The sequence below is a fragment of the Lissotriton vulgaris genome, chromosome 8 (genome assembly GCF_964263255.1).
Source record: "Lissotriton vulgaris chromosome 8, aLisVul1.2, whole genome shotgun sequence".
Taxonomy (NCBI): Eukaryota; Metazoa; Chordata; class Amphibia; order Caudata; family Salamandridae; genus Lissotriton; species Lissotriton vulgaris.
This window is the reverse complement of record NC_141696.1, coordinates 1,547,872,719-1,547,886,289: the sequence shown is the minus strand read 5'-3', so window position 1 is coordinate 1,547,886,289 and position 13,571 is coordinate 1,547,872,719. Positions and strand designations below refer to the sequence as shown.

The following is a 13,571-nucleotide window of genomic DNA, read 5'->3' as shown; positions in this document are numbered from 1 at the left end:
ACTTTCACATGAATATCAGCCAGCAAAGTCTCCTCAGGGTGCTCTTCCAACTGCCTTTCCAACATCATCAATTCGCCCTCCAACCTGGTCATCGTATCTCTCAATGGCTTAAGCACACTCGATTGCAAGCCTATACATGCTCCCCTCACCGTCACCTTGAATGCTTCCCACACCGTGCATATACTGTCAACAGACCCAACATTCTTGTCAAAGAACTCCTCAATAACCGTCCTTAGACGCTCACGCAATACCAAATCAGTCAGAGTGCCCAGCGGTAGTCTCCAGGCAAAAGGGGCCGGCACATGCGACGGCAAGCCTACCTTCATAAACACTGGGGCATGATCAGAAAGGGTTCGGGGAAGATGCCCAACATCCAACACCCATCCGCTGACATCTCTGGTTACCAACCAATAATCCAACCTGGACCACGTGTTGTGAGCTGATGTGTAACACGTACCCTCTTTTCGCCCAGGATGTTTCAACCGCCATGCATCCACCATTCCAAGCCCTCCCATACCATCTAACACCGCGTCAGCTGCTCTCTTTCGCACTGACGGCCTGTCCTGTTTCCTGTCCAGTACACCATCCAGAGTAACATTCAAATCTCCTCCACAGATTATAGCCGATGGGGGCAATAGGTAGACCCTGTTCCAGAGATCGACATAGAAATCGGGATCGTCAGCATTGGGACCATAGATATTTATGAGCGTAACCAGCGTACCGCAAAGCTTACCATGCAAAATAATATAACAACCGTTCTCATCTATCTCCTCGTGCATTGAGATAAATGGTACATTTTTCTTGATCAGAATCATAACACCCCGTGCATAGGCGGAATAACTCGAGGCTAGCCGAGTACCCGCCCACTGTTTCCCCACAGTTTCAGCCACTCTCCCCCGTAAGTGAGTCTCCTGTATGAAAGCCACATGTGCGCCATGCCTGTTCAGGAATGCGAGCATTTGTCTAGATTTCTGTGGACGATTCAATCCTCTCACATTCCAGGTAATACAAGTCAGTTCACCCCCCCTGTTCATTGAACCGGAACTTAAGTACATCCTGTGAGCATTTGAAAAGGTGCAGTACCCCACATACAGTACATAGCAGAAAATAAGCAAGTAAAAAACAGACAGTAGTTGCTGCTGCATATGTAGCGTCCCCCAGCAACCAACCTCGACCCAAATCCTCACCCACCCGATCCAACCCCCCACTCCGAACACTGTGCACAAATCTCCCTGACCCTCAAGCCCCAAACCCCCAACATCCCCCCTCCACCCACTTCAGCACCCCAAACCTGCCAAAGCTGTGCCCACCCCCACAGACCCCATAGCCCCAACCAGTCAACCATTAATGTGTGGGGATCTCCCTTATGACGGGGGGCGCAGAGTCGCCCAGCTCTCGTCAGCGAACTAACGAAGAGCAGACCGTGAACCATGTGTATATGCCCCCACTCCCACCCCAGCCCTACAGCAGTCAAAAAAATAAAAAAAAACAGTGTGTAACAGCCCTCAGCAACTGGCGGAAGGGGAGCAGCTAGAGCACCTCCCCACCCCTCGCAGCACATGTTAGATAAGCTTCGTCTCAAGACAGTGTTCGATAGCCTTCGTACAGTCTAACTGTGGATATACCAGTCCAAAACAGGCCTACCCCGACACAGCCACCCCCCAGTGCAAAGTGACCTATGTGACCTGATCTATTGGAAATGAAACATGTTAAGCACGCAATCAACAAGTTCAGTTTACATAATATGCAAAAGTGACCACTAATAAACGAAAGGTTAGCATGTTCAGTGGTCTTGCAGTTCGAGAAACAGGCCCGTCCAGTAGCAGTGATAGTTCGCCCTTCGCAAAGACCAATCGTGAGATCACCTAAGCCGCCTCCTCCTGTAGAACGTCCTCGTCGTCCTGCGCCATGTTGGAATCTCTTTTACGTTTTTTCTGTTTTTTGGCGTAGTCCATGGCCGCCTTAGGGGAGGAGAAGATTTTGTTATCTGAAGGAGGCCCAATCCGTAGCCGAGCCGGATACAACATGGCGTACGGAACATTTTCGGCGCGAAGAAGCTGTTTCACTGAGGCAAATTCCTTACGCGCCATTTGCACCGCCACTGTGAAGTCTGGATAAAATTCAAGTTTATTTCCTTGATACTCCACAGTACCTTTTTCCCGGGCAAGGCGCAATATTACATCCCGGTCTCTATAGTTGAGGATACGGGCAATGATAGGGCAAGGCTGCTCCCCCGGAACCGGCCTCTTCGCCAAAGAGCGATGTGCGCGTTCCACAATAAACACACTCGATAGTTGTTCAGCCCCAAAAATGTCCAACAGCATGCGCTCCATGAAATCCTCCATTTTACCCACATTTGTGGATTCCGGCAGGCCCGTGACGCGGATGTTATTGCGTCTGGACCTCCCTTCCAACTCCTCGTTCTTTGCCTGGATGACCGCTAAAACTCGCTCCATATTGAACACTTTCGTGGTCACCGTGGCCAGCCCGTCCTCAGTGGCAGACACCCGTTGCTCCACCTCACCCATGCGTTCATTTTGCCGGTCAAACTGCGTCGCCATGTGGTCCAGTCGATGGTTAACCAATTCCATGGTGCCCTCTATGGATTGAAGTGTCTTTTGCATCGCCATTAAAGTAGCTTCCAAGTTAGGGGTGCCACCGACCGCCCCAGGGAGGTCAGTGTCCGCGGGGCCCTGCGAGGAGGACAGCGCAGTCTTTTTAGCATCAAAGGTTAGCTTGGGCTGGTTTCGTTCTGGCCTGCCCATCTCGAGACTCTCCGACCAGCCAGTCCGCAGTGGTCCAAGGGCGGTCCCCCAATGCTCCCCTCTGTGCAGGGCCCCCAACTTACAAGAATTAGGAAGGCCGGAATGCGTCGGATCCCCCCTGCCGCCTTCAAAGCGAAAATCCAAAGCACCGATCAACACCGGCCAAGGCCTCTCTCTCAGGCGGTGCAGCAGCCCAGCCAGTAGCCGACCCCACGGGCAGTGACTCCCCGAGCTCTCTCTCAGCTAGAGCAGCTTCTCCTCCCTCGCCCGCGCCAGTCGCAGCTCGCTCGGCGCGGCCTAGTGCGGCCCAGTGCCCCGGGCTCGCGTAGAACCACCCCTCACTCACCGCTCGCAGCACGGCCGAGCTCCGGGCCTCGAGGTCCTCGCCTCTCTGCTTCTCAACGGGGCTCGCTCTCCACACCTCCAGATCTCGTCGCTGGTACCACGTTCGCCTCTGCCGAACAAGGGGAACTACGCACTTCAGCGAGACGGCCGTCGGCCTCAAGCTACCGGGCCGCACACCTCCAGAGCCGGCCCCGGCGTAGCACCGCACTTCCAGAAAAGCTGGTCCAGTGTCCTGCTCGGCGGTCGAGGAACTCCTCACCGCTTACTGCACCGCTGTAGCTTTCAATTCCCGTCGGGCTGGGAAGGAACAGCAGCAGGATTCTCAGGATAAGTGAAGGATTTTACATGGTCTTGGCGGAGCCTCACATACGTGCGGCCATCTTGCCCGGCGCCCTCTAGCGCCCCCCAATGACTAGGAGAACTTAATTTCGCAGCTTTTATGGAAAGAAATGGAGGGTAACAATAAATTATCTACCTGGAAATACCTGGACAACGCTCTGGATGAATTTGGAGTGAGAGGGATCTGGACTACTACCATAACCCCAGAATCCTTCAAAAAAGTTGTGAATGAAACAACAGATTACCTATCATTGATAAGTAACCCTGGGCGAAGCATTACGCTACGCTCGCGGAGTTTACGAAGTTTGCGCAACTTCGCACTACGTGAGCTGCACGTAGCACAGTGCGAACACGCGTAGTGCAGCATAGCGTAGTGCAGCAGTCATTTTTTGCTTGTTCGCGGTCCTCAACGTCATGTTCGCGACCGCGAGCAAGCAAAATGACATCCCGGCGAGATTCTCAACACGGGGAGGTCAGGTTTCTCATTGTGAGTGGTTGTGCATGCTCGCCACCGCTCTCAATGAGAAACTACCAGTTCGCGTTGAGAAAGCTGCCGCTCGAGTAATAATCTACTCAAGCAGCAGAAAACTACAGCTTGCACTGTGCAAGATGCCGTTTTCAATGATTGCACAGTGCCGGATGCTTGTCCGCACTGTGCATTCATTGAAAACGTATCTTGCACAGTGCGAACATTCTACTACGCAGCTCGTGTAGTGCTACGTGAAGTTCGCGAAGTGCACTTCGCGTAGCTTCGCGTAGCGCTACTTCGCGAACTATGCCCAGGGTTATTGATAAGCGATAAAGAGACCCTTGTTAAAAGGAAACACGCCTGGTCCATAATAAACGGCTACAAAAAAAGAGGCCTCAGCAGTATCTGGACGTGGAGAAGCACAAATATCTTCATTAACGCACGATTTGGAATATGGCCAGGAGAATCACATGCACTACCTTGGAAAACACTCGAAAACAACATATTGTGTCGGTTGTGCAAAATTGGAGAGGAAAACATTATAAATCTCCTGTGCATCTGTCCAGAACTAAAAAACGAAAGACAAACTTTTAAAAAAAGGTTATTTAACGAAAGAGTGTTAAGGACTTGTAGACAAGCGTTGATTTGATGCCTCTGCCCATATGATCTACCCATTAATTCTGCTTTCGCAAAATTTTTAACAATTGCACTGAAAAAATTAGAATAACATAACATTGAACATTATATTGACTATATTCATCACTAACTTTTAAACATATGAACTTGTTTTATTTAAAACAGTTTTAACAATGTGTCTGTATAATTTTAAAGATTCACTGCTATTTAAAAAACATTTTAATGAGGTATTGTAACTTAAATGTACATAATTGAGCATTCATTCTGTAAAGATTTTAATTAATCAATCAATAAATACATACTACTATTACTCGTTACAAAATGTACTAAAGACAAGTTGAAGGAGGGTCTGGATATCCACTCTCTTAACACTCTTTCGGTGACCCTTAACTCCACTTTGAAGCTTTACTATGTCTCAATAGCCTTGGCCTGGCCTTATAACATAATTGACCAGGCCTACTCAGCAGCTAAACATGTGCTCATTACTGCAGAAAAGCAATTGAGAAAGACAAACTGTTCCCAGCCTTCAGATGAACCATGAGAAAAACAATCATTCAACTCAGTGTGTTCAACTTAGATAAACAAAAAGTTGTTTCTCCTCAATAACCAGCAGTCCATACTCAAAAGAATTATCAAGCAGCACCTCGACAAGGAGGAAATAGCATGCATTCTGGCTGACAACGTACAGCTATGCTTGGTTTCCTAACCTCCTACAAGCACTGCAGTGACTACCAAAGATACACAGAAAAAGACATGTGTGAGCCACTTCCTCTGTAGTGACCTGTTTGCAGATTTAGATCTTTTGATGTGGCTAGGTCTATCCATAGGCCTTTCATTCTCGGCACAGTAGGTTAATCAATTTCACCAATGTCCCTATGCCCTGGTCTTCTTAGAATGTATAAAATGGGAATGCACGTATTTTTGTAGTTTAACTGATACGCATTCAGTATTGTCCTTCTTTTTGCACTATATTGGTTTACCAGGCTGTGATTTCTAGCTTGTATTGTTCTCCTGTTCACGTCTGCTGATGGCCTGCATACCAAGTGCCTGTGAGTGCACCTTAGGACAAATGTGCTTCACTTTTGTGGAATGTGTATGTTTTTTGATCCTGTGGGTGTTCGGTAAAGGTTCCTTAGAAAATGGATTAAAACACATTCTGCAATATTAGTTAGACAGGATGACTCAGTGTGTTGAATGCTGGCCACTCACAAATGTGGTGATGTAGGGGCCCCAAGTTGGAGTCCCACAAAAGCAGACAGTTTTCAATCCATTTTAAGCCTGTGACTTCGTAGCATAAACTAGATAATAGTAACATTTGTTAATTGCAGCACTAAGAGGTGGTAGAAGTTTATATATCACTATATAACAAACAAATATATATTCAATCTGTATGGATTTTACCCATGTGTGTTGTCAAAGATTGGCCTTAAAGTGAATAATGGATTAAAATCTCATCCTTATTAGTAAACCTTTGGTGATGGATGCTGGGTCTAATGAAGCTGTAAGGCACGTACTGCACTCACTACTTATCTATGATTCGTCAGAAAGATCTTGCATTTTGATGATCAATTAAAACTCTTGCCATTCCCACTGCACCTGTGGATGGGTCTTTAGACATTATAAAACATTAATAATCAACCTAAATTCATTGCACATGTAGGATGGTTATACTATGTGTTGACTAGGCCTGGACGGTAAATTCCATTTCGCTTGCGAAATTTGCAGAATTTGGGTACTTTCTCGTTCCGCGGAGAATGCGAAATTGCCCAAAATTCTGAGTTCCGCGACTTCGCAAAATATTTTGCTTGTTCGCGTTCTAAAATGCAAGATATTTCCCCCCAAGCAAGCAAACAGCGATTGCGAACAGTAAAAAAGTATTGTGAACAAGCAATTCTGACAGCGTAGTGGATGAAGCCAGCCACACCTTCTCCCCGGGCCCGGTCCAAGCTTCCGATCCCTAGCCAGGCTGGGGAGAGCCTCCCTGGGCCCCGGTGGAGCCCCGTCCCCATGGCCCGGACCCTCTGATGGCTTGCAGGACGGGGGCTCACGCACCCTGGGGCCAGCTGGACGGAGCTCAATCCCCGGGCCCGGTCCCAGCTTCCGAACCCTAGCCAGGCCAGGGAGAGCCTCCCCGGGCCCCAGTGGAGCCCCGTCCCCTGCCCCCGGACCCTCTGATGGCTTGTAGGACGGGGGGCTAACGCACCCTGGGGCCGGCCAGACAGAGCTCAGCCCCGGGCCCGGTCCCACCTTCCGAACCCTAGCCAGGCCGGGGAGAGCCTCCCTGGGCCCCGGTGGAGCCACGTCCCAAGCGCCCGGACCCTCTGGTGGCTTGCAGGATGGGGGGCTCACGCACCCCGGGGCCGGCAGGATGGAGCTCAAGCCCCGGGCCCGGTCCCACCTTCCGAACCCTAGCCAGGCCGGGGAGAGCCTCCCCGGGCCCGGGTGGAGCCCCTTCCCCAGCGCCCGGACACTCTGATGGCTTGCAGGATGGGGGGCTCATGCACCCCGGGGCCGGCCGGACGGAGCTCAAGCCCCAGGCCCGGTCCCAGCTTCCGAACCCTATCCAGGCCGGGGAGAGCCTCCCCGGGCCCCGGTGGAGCCCCGTCCCCAGCACCCTTACCCTCTGATGGCTTGCAGGACGGGAGGCTCACGCACCCCGGGGCCGGCTGGACAGAGCTCAAGCCCCGGGCCCGGTCCCACCTTCCGAACCCTAGCCAGGCCGGGGAGAGCCTCCCCGGACCCCGGTGGAGCCCCGTCCCCAGCGCCCAGACCCTCTGATGACTTGCAGGACGGGGGCTCACGCACCCCGGGGCCGGCCGGACAGAGCTCAAGCCCCGGGCCTAGTCCCACCTTCCGAACCCTAGCCAGGCCGGGGAGAGCCTCCCTGGGAGCCCCGTCCCCAGCATACAGACCCTTGGCCGGACCCAAGGAGGGTTAAGCCCAGGCCATGTCCACTCCCCGACGGCCTGCCCGGGGAGCCCATTTTTCCCAACTATCAGGCCCCCACGTACTGGGGGCTTACAGAACTCTGGGGAAGGACAAAAGTTGGAGTTAGCCTGGCCGCCAGCTCGCAGGGCCATCTGGTCACCGAGCCTGCAGGGCCATCTGGTCACCCTGCCCGCAGGGCCATCTGGTTGCGCACCCAGTCGACAGATGGCCCGGGACGACCCAGTGCCCAGATGGCCTGAGAGGCTGTCGTACCCAGTCGCCCTTGCAGTCCGGCGAGGGTGGCCGGGCGCACCAAGGCAGCTGCTCTGGAGCTTCCTTCCCCCGGGGGGCTGCTGCTCATCTCCCTGCCCAGGAGCAGCGGGCCATCTGGTCACCCTGCTGACCCACAAGGGATGGTGGCCCCCGTCCCCGCACCCCGGTGGGGCAGGGACAGGAGGGGGAGGCTCCCGTGCCGAAGGGCACATGGTGGAGGCAGCCTCCCACGGACCTGTGTTACCCCCTCCGCATCCCTCCCACTGACCCGGTGGCAGAGGGACCCACCGCTGGGTGTGGTGGAGGGAGGCGTCCGTGGGCACCCACGCACGGAGAGACAAAAGCTGGCTCAGAGGATGACTTTCAATAGATCGCAGCGAGGTAGCTGCTCTGCTACTTACGAAACCCTGACCCAGAATCAGGTCGTCTACGAATAATTTAGCACCGGGTGTCCCATGAACATGCGGTGCACTAAGGGCGATGGAGGCGGCCCCCTTCTGTCCGGGCTCCGGTCCCCAAGTGAGGGGCTCTACGCACCGGCCACCCGAGAGAGGCCGGCTATCCCAGGCCAACTGAGGCTCCACAGCACTGCGGTATCGTTACGGTTTAGGGGGGATTCTGACTTAGAGGCTTTCAGTCATAATACCACAGATGGTAGCTTCGCCCCATTGGCTCCTCAGCCAAACACATACACCAAATATCTGAACCTGCGTACTGAGCAGGATTACTATTGCAACAACACTTCATCAATAGGGTAAACCTAACCTGTCTCACGACAGTCTAAACCGAGCTCACGTTCCCTATTAGTGGGTGAACAATCCAACGCTTGGTGAATCCTGCTTCACAATGATAGGGAGAGCCGACATCGAAGGATCAAAATGCGATGTCGCTATGAACGCTTGGCCACGACAAGCCAGTTATCCCTGTGGTAACTTTTCTGACACCTCTTGCTTGAGACCCAAAAAGTCAGAAGGATCGTGAGGCCCCGCTTTCACGGTCTGTATTCATACTGAAAATCGAGATCAAGCGAGATTTTGCCCTTCTGCTCCGCGGGAGGTTTCTCTCCTCCCTGAGCTCACCTTAGAACACCTGCGTTATCGTTTGACAGGTGTAACGCCCCAGTCAAAATCACCACCTGCCACTGTCCCCGGAGCGGGTCTCGCCCGGCAGGGGCTGCGCGCTTGGAGCCAGAAGCGTGAGCCCCGCGGGGCTCGCCCCCCCGCCTCACCGGGTAATGATAAGAGTATTTGTATTTCACTGGCGGCCCGAGGGCCTCCCACTTATCCTACACCTCTCATGTCTCTTCACAGTGCCAGACTAGAGTCAAGCTCAATGGGTACCTCTTTCCCCGCTGATTCTGCCAAACCCGTTCCCTTGGCTGTGGTTTCGCTAGATAGTAGGTAGGGACAGTGGAAATCTCATTCATCCATTCATGCGCGTCACTAATTAGATGACGAGGCATTTGGGTATTCTGTACCCCCTCGTGGTGGCTCATTCTGGGTTATTATGCTGCCCATCAGCGTCAATTCGGTTTTGCTTCCAACAATACAACATTCTTTCGCTCTGGAGTACAGCCACACTGAGCGCTGTCCTCACTGGAACTGGGATCACGTATAGGCCAGAGATAGTACACATTGCAGTACTATTCCAAAAATTTTAAGATTGTCTACGAACAGTTCTGAGGATTGAAATATAGCTAGCAGGACATCAATAAACAATGTGTGATAATTATGTGAGTGCGATTATTTGAGACCTATTCATCATTCAAGGCATTTCAAAAGGTACGATGTACACACTATATCTATATTGTTATAAGCACACATATATATAAAACCAAAATACACATCTACAAATTACACATCTAATCAGAGAAAGCACATCTAGAAAAGTTCACATCTATAAAATTCATAACTATATTAACTCTTATATAACCTATGTGATAAAACTTTATATTTTATGAGGGTGACATGTGTGCTGAAAGAAAGTGTACATCTCAGTATACGTTTGATACTCAATTGTCCATGAATACTTGGCACATTTTAAGAGTGTCCATTGAAGTAGTCAGGCAAATATTTTTCTTGAATGGAAATGCCATTTGTAGTCCTAAATCAGCCAGAACAACATCATTACATTGAGGCCAGATACCACGACATCCTATGATAAAGCCATGAAATTTAAAATTTTTGCACTTTGTGAGATCTTTGATTTGCTGTGACAGATCCTGGTAGTATTTCACCTTACTCTCAAACGCTAATTCAAGGGAATTCTGAGAGTTTTCATAACGAATTGATACATCAATCACTACAGCTGTGCCATTTTTGGTAAACACTACATCTGGTTTTCGCAATTCTCCTTGATTATTCTTAACATGAGGTTCCCTATATGCCAAAAAACCACACCTTTTTGCTCTATCAATGAGCAATTCCAGAATTTTGTTATGTCTTTTTATCCTAATGTCCTTAGTTTTAGGACATGCACCTGAAATATGAGAAATTGTTTCAAAGACATTACAATATCTACATGTAGCAAATGCACGATTTCTCCCCCTGGTGATGGTTTCTCTGGTATGTAAAACATTTGCTCTTAGCATCAGCACAGCTATGTACTGGTTTTCTTTCATTTTGTTATGCTTGTTGATCCAGAAGTTTGAGGTTGGATTACTTGCTAAGTATTTTATACCATCACCTTGGACAGGTAGATTTGCCCATTTATAAAACTCTTCTTTTCTCTTGTTATATGTTGCTGACAAATTCAACTCATAGCTCAGGTAGCAACTATCCATAATGTTGAGTTTGTGTGTTTTTATTATGTTGTCGATTTTTTCATTTATATTTTCTCCTACATACATGAATGAACGCGCTATGTACAGGTCTGGAGCAATAAACTACTGACTTTATTGAGACCAATTTGTGTACATAGTTTTGGTATACTGAGTCCTCCAAATGATCTTTTCGAATATAGGAGACCATCACATGTGTATGCAGGAAGGTGTAGAAAGTGTTTCACATACTTTTTTATTGTTTGATCAAGAACATTCAACCTTTTTGCTTCTGTTCTTATCATTTCTAATTTGAATTATAGCTTAGGTATCAAGTACTGACACAATAGTTCAATTTTCTGCGTGGGCTTAAGTGGTAAACTATCAAGTTTTTGAGCTAATTTGACAAGAACCTCATTAATTCTGATGTTTCTTGCATGACCAGTGTGTGGATCAAAGTTCAATCCGAGGTATCTTTCACTTTCTCCTCGACGAATATTTTCAATATTTTCTTTCTCAAAATGCCATGGTTTACAGTTGTTAATCAGTATTTTCTCTTTATGGTGGCTGATATAAAATCCATGTGTCTTTTTCACATTCAGTTTTAGACCTGTATCTTTACTGAACTTTTCAATGATCTTCAGATTTGTACTCATTCCTTCCCAGGTACTGCTGAGTACTGCGATGTCATCGGCAAAGGCGAGAGCGGTGATTTGCTCAATAGGATCATCTGATCCAAATGTGAAGCCCTTGCCGTTTTTCTGAAGATCACAGATCAGAGGATCTATGGCAATGTTAAATAGTAGTGGGGATAAAGAGTCACCTTGTTTAACCCCAGATTTAATTGTTAGTTCAGGAGTTTCCTAGTTGTTCTTTCCCTTGTAAGATGTTGTTGAGTCAGTACAAACAGCAGCAAAGGTGCACCACAAAACATAAAACAGTGAGTGTAAACGACGTTTAAGCTAAATAAGAAGATATTCCTCAGAGATGTTTAGAGTTCTTCTTTGAATCTTTATTTTCAGTCGGTAAAAAAGCACATACAGCCGACGCGTTTCGTCCCAAACTGGGACTTCTTCAGGGCTTATTAAGTCAGTTGGACGTCGCATGTGTGAAAGAACATGTGAGGAGCGGGGTCCAGGGGTCACCTTCCCGGCTAATGTAGTCCTGTTCTATAGTTGTTCTCTCAGAGGCTGATTATATAAAACGAGTTCTTAATATAAGTTTGTTAGTGATTAACAGTAGAAGGAGTATCTTTGGAGTACTTGGGTGGTGTGGAGATTCATGTCACCTCGCTCACAATCAGTGCTCAGTCCGTTATGCTGAGTCAAAAAAGGAACTGGTGTAGGACTGAGGGTCCTGTTAGTCCATGGAAGAGGGAGTGGGCACTGTATCCCAGTAGGCCGTTCTTGATAAACCGGCCGGCACCCATCCACAGCCCTCGACCTGATGACACACCCGTAGCGACGTCGTGGACCCCGCTCCTCACATGTTCTTTCACACATGCGACGTCCAACTGACTTAATAAGCCCTGAAGAAGTCCCAGTTTGGGACGAAACGCGTCGGCTGTATGTGCTTTTTTACCGACTGAAAATAAAGATTCAAAGAAGAACTCTAAACATCTCTGAGGAATATCTTCTTATTTAGCTTAAACGTCGTTTACACTCACTGTTTTATGTTTTGTGGTGCACCTTTGCTGCTGTTTGTTCTGAATTAGAATTCCCTAGGGAATAGGCACGGTGATGATGGGTGCCATTCAGTGTGCACACAACCCCCTTAACTAAACTTAAGGGTGAAGATAACTCACGGGGGAAAGGTAGTCAGGTGCTTACTCCAGGTAGGGTCCATCATTTATTCTGTTGTTGAGTCAGTGTTTATGTCTTTTATTATTTCTCTGATGTTTGGTGGAACTCTTTGCCTTGCGAGACTCTGTATAATGTGACCATGGCTGACAGAGTCGAGTGACTGTTTTTTCGTGCTCCTTTTATAATATTTTGGAGGAGAGTCAAATTCTCGAGACAACCTCTCACCTTCATGAAGCCTTTTTGTCTCGTATTTAATTCAACAAAAAATGAGAGTCTTCTAGTTAATATTTTTGTGAATAACTTCATGAATGCAGTACCGATGGTAATTGGATGCCAGTTACTGATTTTTGTAAGTTCACTAATCGGTACATTCTTGGGTATCAAAATTGACTGGTTCTTTTTGATAATTTCTGGTACTCTTCTCATCAACAACCAAGATGTTAAAACTCTGGGCAGCAGTCTTGGTTGCCTGCTGTGCACTTTATTTAGTTCCTTCAGACCTATCTTATCAGGCCCACTGCTTTTTTTAGATTGGAGCTCTCGAAGGCATGAGTTATTTCGAGCAGTGTTATTTTTTTGCACAGACTATCAATTTCATAGTCCTCTGGTATTCGATCTATCGGCATGAATTTAGGGTTCTTTTTGTTTTCTTTTTCAATTATGCTTTTGTAGTATTGAAATATTTCATTAGCACTGATTTGGCAAGAGGCATCTTCTGCTCCATCAGTGATAATCCTGGCAATTTTCTTTTTGTCTTTCTTAAACATTGCTGGTATTCTTTATAGCTGCCCTCTGCTTTTGCATAATTTTTCTTGTGCGTCCGATGAAACTTTTCGTTTTTCTTGTCTTTTTTTGTTATTTTGTTTCCTGCTGAGGCATTCTGGTGCTCGTCTTGAGCAGAGTTCATAGGCTCATTATTGATTTCACTTGTTGGTTCATTTGTTGTTAATCTTGCTAGATGAGGACTTATATCAGTGGTGTTTTCTAGGATATAAGTCACTACTTCATCCATCAGATCCATAGCAGCATCGTGCTGCTCTACGTTTTGAGTGTATTTCTCGTTTTCTGATATTCTGTCTTCCAGTTCATCAAAGTTATTGATTTTTTGCGCACGTTTTCGAGTGATAAAGTCTCTGTGCTTTTCTGTTGTTACTTCCACTGTAACCTCTGGTTCATCGCAAGAGTCATTTTCAGAAGCATTTGATGCTTGCAGTACATCTTTTGCAGATTTCTTGCTTTTATCTCTTCTATTTCTT

The 13,571-nt window shown here is 48.0% G+C and overlaps 1 pseudogene; it reads right to left on the bottom strand.

The window, feature by feature from the left end:
• Positions 1–8,093: 8,093 nt before the first annotated feature.
• LOC147700346 (28S ribosomal RNA) lies at positions 8,094–9,115 on the bottom strand (annotated as a pseudogene).
• Between the last annotated feature and the right edge of the window lie 4,456 nt (positions 9,116–13,571).